The sequence below is a fragment of the Erythrolamprus reginae genome, chromosome 6 (assembly GCF_031021105.1).
Source record: "Erythrolamprus reginae isolate rEryReg1 chromosome 6, rEryReg1.hap1, whole genome shotgun sequence".
In the NCBI taxonomy this organism is placed as follows: Eukaryota; Metazoa; Chordata; class Lepidosauria; order Squamata; family Dipsadidae; genus Erythrolamprus; species Erythrolamprus reginae.
In genome coordinates this window covers 60,056,536-60,062,727 of record NC_091955.1, presented here as the reverse complement: position 1 = coordinate 60,062,727, position 6,192 = coordinate 60,056,536, and positions in this window count along the sequence as shown.

The window sequence follows — 6,192 nt, the reverse complement described above, 5'->3', positions numbered from 1 at the left end:
TTCTTAGATAAATCCTTTTATGTAAAATAGACTTGTCATCATCATCAATTTTTTTTTCAATTCTAAGAGTCTCTTTTTTCCTGTTCTGTTCTTTTTTTCTTTCTTCTTCGAGGAGAGTGATCTGGCAAGTATATTAATCTTCCAAACAAAATAACCACACTGAAATTATCAGTAGATTCTCCCAAAGGTTGTCAATAATTCAGTGTGAATTGAAAATCTCTTTTGCATCTCTTGTTATTCTGCAGTCTTCAAAGGAATAGACCTGAAAGTAATACTGGTCCTGATGTTAAGCTTAGATGTCTGATTAAAGCACATTATAACATACTGCTCATCCTCTTTCTAGGCTTTCTTCACACATGTGCTCAGTGATGCTATAGTAACGAACACAATACTGTCTCTCTGGCCATTTGAGCTTCTCCCTAGCAAACTTTATTAAACATTTATGCATTCTCTCTCCCAATTTCAAACCATGGCTCTTGCTCCTATTTTGCTCTCAGTTTTCCTGCTGAACCCCAAATAACAATATTGTCTGATGCACAGAGAGACAGATAGACACACACACACACACACCTGATATCCCACTTGTGACTGATCTCGCTAATATCCCCCTAATACAGAATCATACTGTACAAATGGTATTGGATACAAATTAGGTCACACTGGAAGTTAGTGGAGAAGAAAGTAAGAAACTGATATTGAGTTACATCGAGATTTAAGTGCTTTCAAACTGAGTTGGCATAAACAGACTGTTCAATTCTCTCTCCTTTCTAAAACAACACAAACATACAGGCACACAGACACACACACACACACACAGATATCAGACCTTCTCATTTTATTTAAATAAGTGTAAGGATCTAATCATACCAGTTAACACATTCTTAATGAAATGTGACTTTTAGAATAGATATGTAGAAAATACAATGATTCAGATATTACAGTAATATTGTAGCAGAGGCTAAGCATTCTCTCTGCAGGAGTAATTATAGCTTATAGTTAGAATTTATATTTATTATTGTTGTGAAGTGGCAATTTGAAATGTATTACATATGGAGAAACTGAAAGCAGAAAATGAAGATATGTCAGGAAAAGTACTGACATGGTTAATAAACTAAATCTAGGACTCCATTTAATAAATTATTAGAAACTTTAAAGGAAGAGTATGATCCAGTAATACCATTGCAATCTCTTGTTTTCTTCTCCCAAACTATATTAGACCCGTCTGAACAGTTTAGTGTTTGAATGGGAGATCGCCATAGAAGCCCAGGCTGCAAATCTAAGCAAAGAAGAAGCCATCACACAAATCAATCTGTCCATCCATCTGGGTCAAGACATTGCACCAAAAGATGCAGTAAACAGTGACTTAATCCACCACTATGTAGTTTTGTCCTGATACAATTAACATGCAGGTTTGTATTGTGACACCATGGCACATAGTTTTTGGTTCCACACCGAAGGATTTAACATGTTCCTTATAACAAATTATAACAGACAATTGTAAAACTATTGCTGGAATACACTAAATTAGATACTTAAGAGTACAAGAAGTATGGAAAAAGGAATTGAAATGTCCAATCTCTAAAAACCAAGAGCAAACTATATGTGAATTAGTTAAACATTTGGATAGTATAGACAGTAGCAATTTACATTATCAGTTGCCTTTTTTCCTATTGTTATATAAATGTTAAGACTGATGTCACTAATATATCACTAATATAGGCACTAATTTAGGCAAGAAAAACAAAATGCACAGTTACAGTATATGTGGCAGTAGTAACTGTGAGAGGGATCTTGGAGTCCTAGTGGACAATCACTTAAATATGAACCAGCAGTGTGCTGCAGCTGCCAAAAAAGCCAACGCAGTTCTAAGGCTGCATAAACAGAGGGATAGAATCTAGACCACCTGAAACGTTAATACCACTTTATAATGCCTTGGTAAGGCCACACTTGGAATACTGCATTCAGTTTTGGTTGCCACGATGTAAAAAAGATATTGAGACTCTAGAAAGAGTGCACAGGAGCAAAGATGGTTGCCACAAAAAAGAGAGAGTCAAACCATTCTCCGAAGCACCTGAGGGTAGAACAAGAAGCAATGGATGGAAACTAATCAAGGAGAGAAGCAACTTAGAACTAAGGAGAAACAGTTAGAACAATTAATTAGTGGAATAACTTGCCTCCTGAAATTGTAAATGCTCCAACACTGTAAGTTTTTAAGAAGAGATCAACCATTTTTCTGAAGTGTAGGATTTCCTGCCTATGCAGGGGGTTGGACTAGTAGGCCTCCAAGGTCCCTTCCAATTCTATTATTCTATGCATATGCAATTAGTGTATGTTTAATATATACATTATAAGCTTTGGTGAGTGATTGCATTCCTATTTCTTTTCAAATAAAATAAAATATAAAATACAGTGATGCATAGGCATTAAAATATATATTATCATTAAATCCATGGTGTAAAAAACTAACTAAAATTGTAACTATATGATGATTTAAAAATTTCAGTTCTAGAGACTAAATAAATTTATTAGGATATAAAAAGAACTTTCTGACTACAAAAATTCTAATGCATTTGGTGTGTGATTTGTTAATAGTTTACTAAAATCTTTTGGAGAAAAATCTTTTGGAGAAAAAAAAACACACTCCTGACAATAGGAATAATAGGAGCATCTAATAAAAGAGGAAGTAGCAGGAAAAAAATCTACCTGTAGTAATCATCCTCTTGTATGAATTTAGCTTCAGTTTACTGAACTTTCAATCATAGGTGATTTAGAACTTCAAAACATAGGTGATATATATGTATGTTTGTATATACTGTACTGTATGTATGTATATATGTATGTATGTTATTACATCAGATTTATATAGCTGCCCATCTCACAAATGTGACTCTGGATAGCATTCAATAAAACAATCAATTAAAGCAATTAAAATAACAGTTAAAGATGTATATCAATAAAACTATAGGAGCATGGATGACTATCTTACACAGTGTAACCATCTCATAGACTTTCTATTTTCCTGAGATCTCCAAACCTGTCTGAAAAACCATGTTCTGAGCGATTTCCAAAATGCCTGTAGCATGTACCCTTACATTAAAAATGGTGCATGTACTAGATCAGACTATTATTAAAATACACACTAAAACTTTCTCCAAAAATGTATGCAGAGGGGGAAAATTACAATTAATTCAGTGTTTGAAAAAGGAATATTCAGCACTATAAAGGTAGCCTTCACTGGACCATTCTATAGATAGTATAGAGTTGTCAGTATTGGGAAAATAGGAGACAGGAAGGCTAGGTATATTTGCTGCCTTGAGCTGACCATTGGTTCTCCTCCTACCTCTCCGGTCGGTCGCAGTCGGTGTTAGTGGGGGGGTCAGAGGTCGACCTCAAGGTTACTCCCTTGTGGGGTGCCTCAGGGGTCGGTCCTCTCCCCCCTGCTATTCAATATCTACATGAAAGCACTGGGTGAGATCATCCAGAGGCATGGGGTGAAGTATCATCAGTACGCAGATGATACCCAGTTGTACATCTCCACCCCATGTCCAGTCAATGAAGCAGTGGAAGTGATGGGCCGGTGTCTGGAGGCTGTTGGGGTCTGGATGGGTGTCAACAGACTCAAACTCAACCCAGATAAGACGGAGTGGCTGTGGGTTCTGCCTCCCAAGGACAATTCCATCTGTCTATCCATAACCTTGGGGGGGAATTATTGACCCCCTCAGAGAGGGTCCGCAACTTGGGCGTCCTCCTCAATCCACAGCTCACATTAGAACAACATCTTTCAGCTGTGGCGAGGGAGACGTTTGCCCAGGTTCGCCTGGTGCACCAGTTGCGGCCCTATCTGGATCAGGACTCACTACTCACAGTCACTCATGCCCTCATCACCTCGAGATTCGACTACTGTAATGCTCTCTACTTGGGGCTACCTTTGAAAAGTGTTCGGAAACTTCAGATCGTGCAGAATGCAGCTGCGAGAGCAATCATGGGCTTCCCAAGGTATACCCATATTACACCAACACTCCGCAGCAGGTAGAGTGCTGTACTGCAGGCCACTGAAGCTGACTTGTAGATCTGAAGGTCAGCGGTTCAAATCTCATCACCGGCTCAAGGTTGACTCAGCCTTCCATCCTTCCGAGGTGGGTAAAATGAGGACCCGGATTGTGGGGGCAATATCCTGGCTCTGTTAAAAAGTGCTATTGCTAATATGTTGTAAGCCGCCCTGAGTCTAAGGAGAAGGGCGGCATAAAAAATTGAATAAATAAATAAATTGGTTGCCGAGCAATTTCCAGTCACAATTCAAAGTGTTGGTTTTGACCTATAAAGCCCTTCATGGCATCGGACCAGAATATCTCCGGGACCGCCTTCTGCCGCACGAATCCCAGCGACCGATTAGGTCCCACAGAGTTGGCCTTCTCCGGATCCCGTCGACTAAACAATGTTGTTTGGCGAGTCCTGGGGGAAGAGCCTTCTCTGTGGCGGCCCCAACCCTCTGGAACCAGCTCCCCCGAGATTAGAACTGCCTCCTTGCCTTTCGTAAACTCCTTAAAACCCACCTCTGCCGTCAGGCATGGGGGAACTGAGATAACTTCCCCAGGCCTATACTGTTTATGTATGGTATGTTGTGTGCATGTTTTTTAAATTATGGGATATGGGTTTTTAGTTTTAATTATTAGATTTGTATTATATATTGTTTCTATTACTGCTGTCAGCCGACCGGAGTCTACAGAAAGGGCGGCATACAAATTTAATTAATAATAATAATAATAATAATAATAATAATAATAATAATAATTCCCCTACCCTCTATCTGGATGAAACTATGAGAATAAGAACAATATTCAAACAAACAAGAACTTGTGACATAACACCCAAGGCTTAACAATTGTCATTAAGAAAGACAAAAAATATGTATAGTCAGCATTGCAGTACCTGGTGATAGAAAAATAGAAAAGAAAGAACTGGATAAAATCACAAAACACAAAGACCTGGCAAATTAAGAACAACAACTATGGTAATAAAAAAGATAGCACCAATGCTAATAGTTGTCTTGATTGCAATTCCAAAACACTTGAACCCCCTTTGACATTGAGAAAATCACCGTCAATTGCAAAAGGTAGCTTTACTTGGAATTGCTTACATATGCAATACCATTAAACAACATTAGTCTATCATAGTTCCATGGGAAGGACTTTTATCCATTTGACAGGTGGATAAAAATACCAAATTCAGTCCAACCATCTGACCTGTTGTGTGATCAACCATAATAAAAATAATGACACATTTTGTCTTAAGGAAAGGTAGTTATCAGTTTCTGTATATGTAGTATACAGCTCTTATTTTAGTTCAAAAAAAAATTCATACTCTGCAAGTAAATTCTCCTTTTAAAAGCAGAGTTTCTGTGGATTCTATTACATTCTTTATTTTACTTTAATCAAAAGCTATTTCTGAAACCTGCAACATATATTGAAATGAACCTAGAATCTTTAAAAAGCCAAAGCTCAGCTGATGTTTTTTTAAAGCAGTATTAACCTAGTAAATTCTGCATTTTCTGTGGTACAAGTTTGACGTCACATGGCAACAAAAAATATTTTCACATTTTAACCATCGCCCTCAATATAAATGCTGCTGCTAAATTTATTAACTTTCTTTGACACTGCAGATTTCAGAACCTAGGCAGCATCAGTGGTGTTGTAGACAATTTTTCCAATAGTTTCTAAAACCTGAATCCTTTTGAATTAGTGTCACTCAGCCCTTGGATTTATATTACCACCTTCTGGATTTTTTAAAATTTGCAGTCTCTGGATACTGATACACTATGGCTACCCAAATGCAAGGTATATTCTGATATTTGTTTATCTTGCATAAACAATTATTATTCTATAATAAAGAGAATTATTTCATTGCATTTGTCAATAAAAATATGTTATAATTTTTAATGGTTTAACAGTTTAATAAAAACTCTCTTTGAAGTGGGTTTATGAGTAAAACATATCCATCCATCCATCCATTTCTCTCTCCCTTTCCCTCTCCCTTCCCTCTGATCTATCTCTATCTATTTTTCAAAATCATGGCATAGTCTTCTCTGGCAGAGGGTGAATTAGAATATGTGTTTTATTACTCTTAGTCCATTAATTTTAACTGAACCACTGATTCTGTGCTTGTATGAGTATATTACATTGTTATGTTACATAT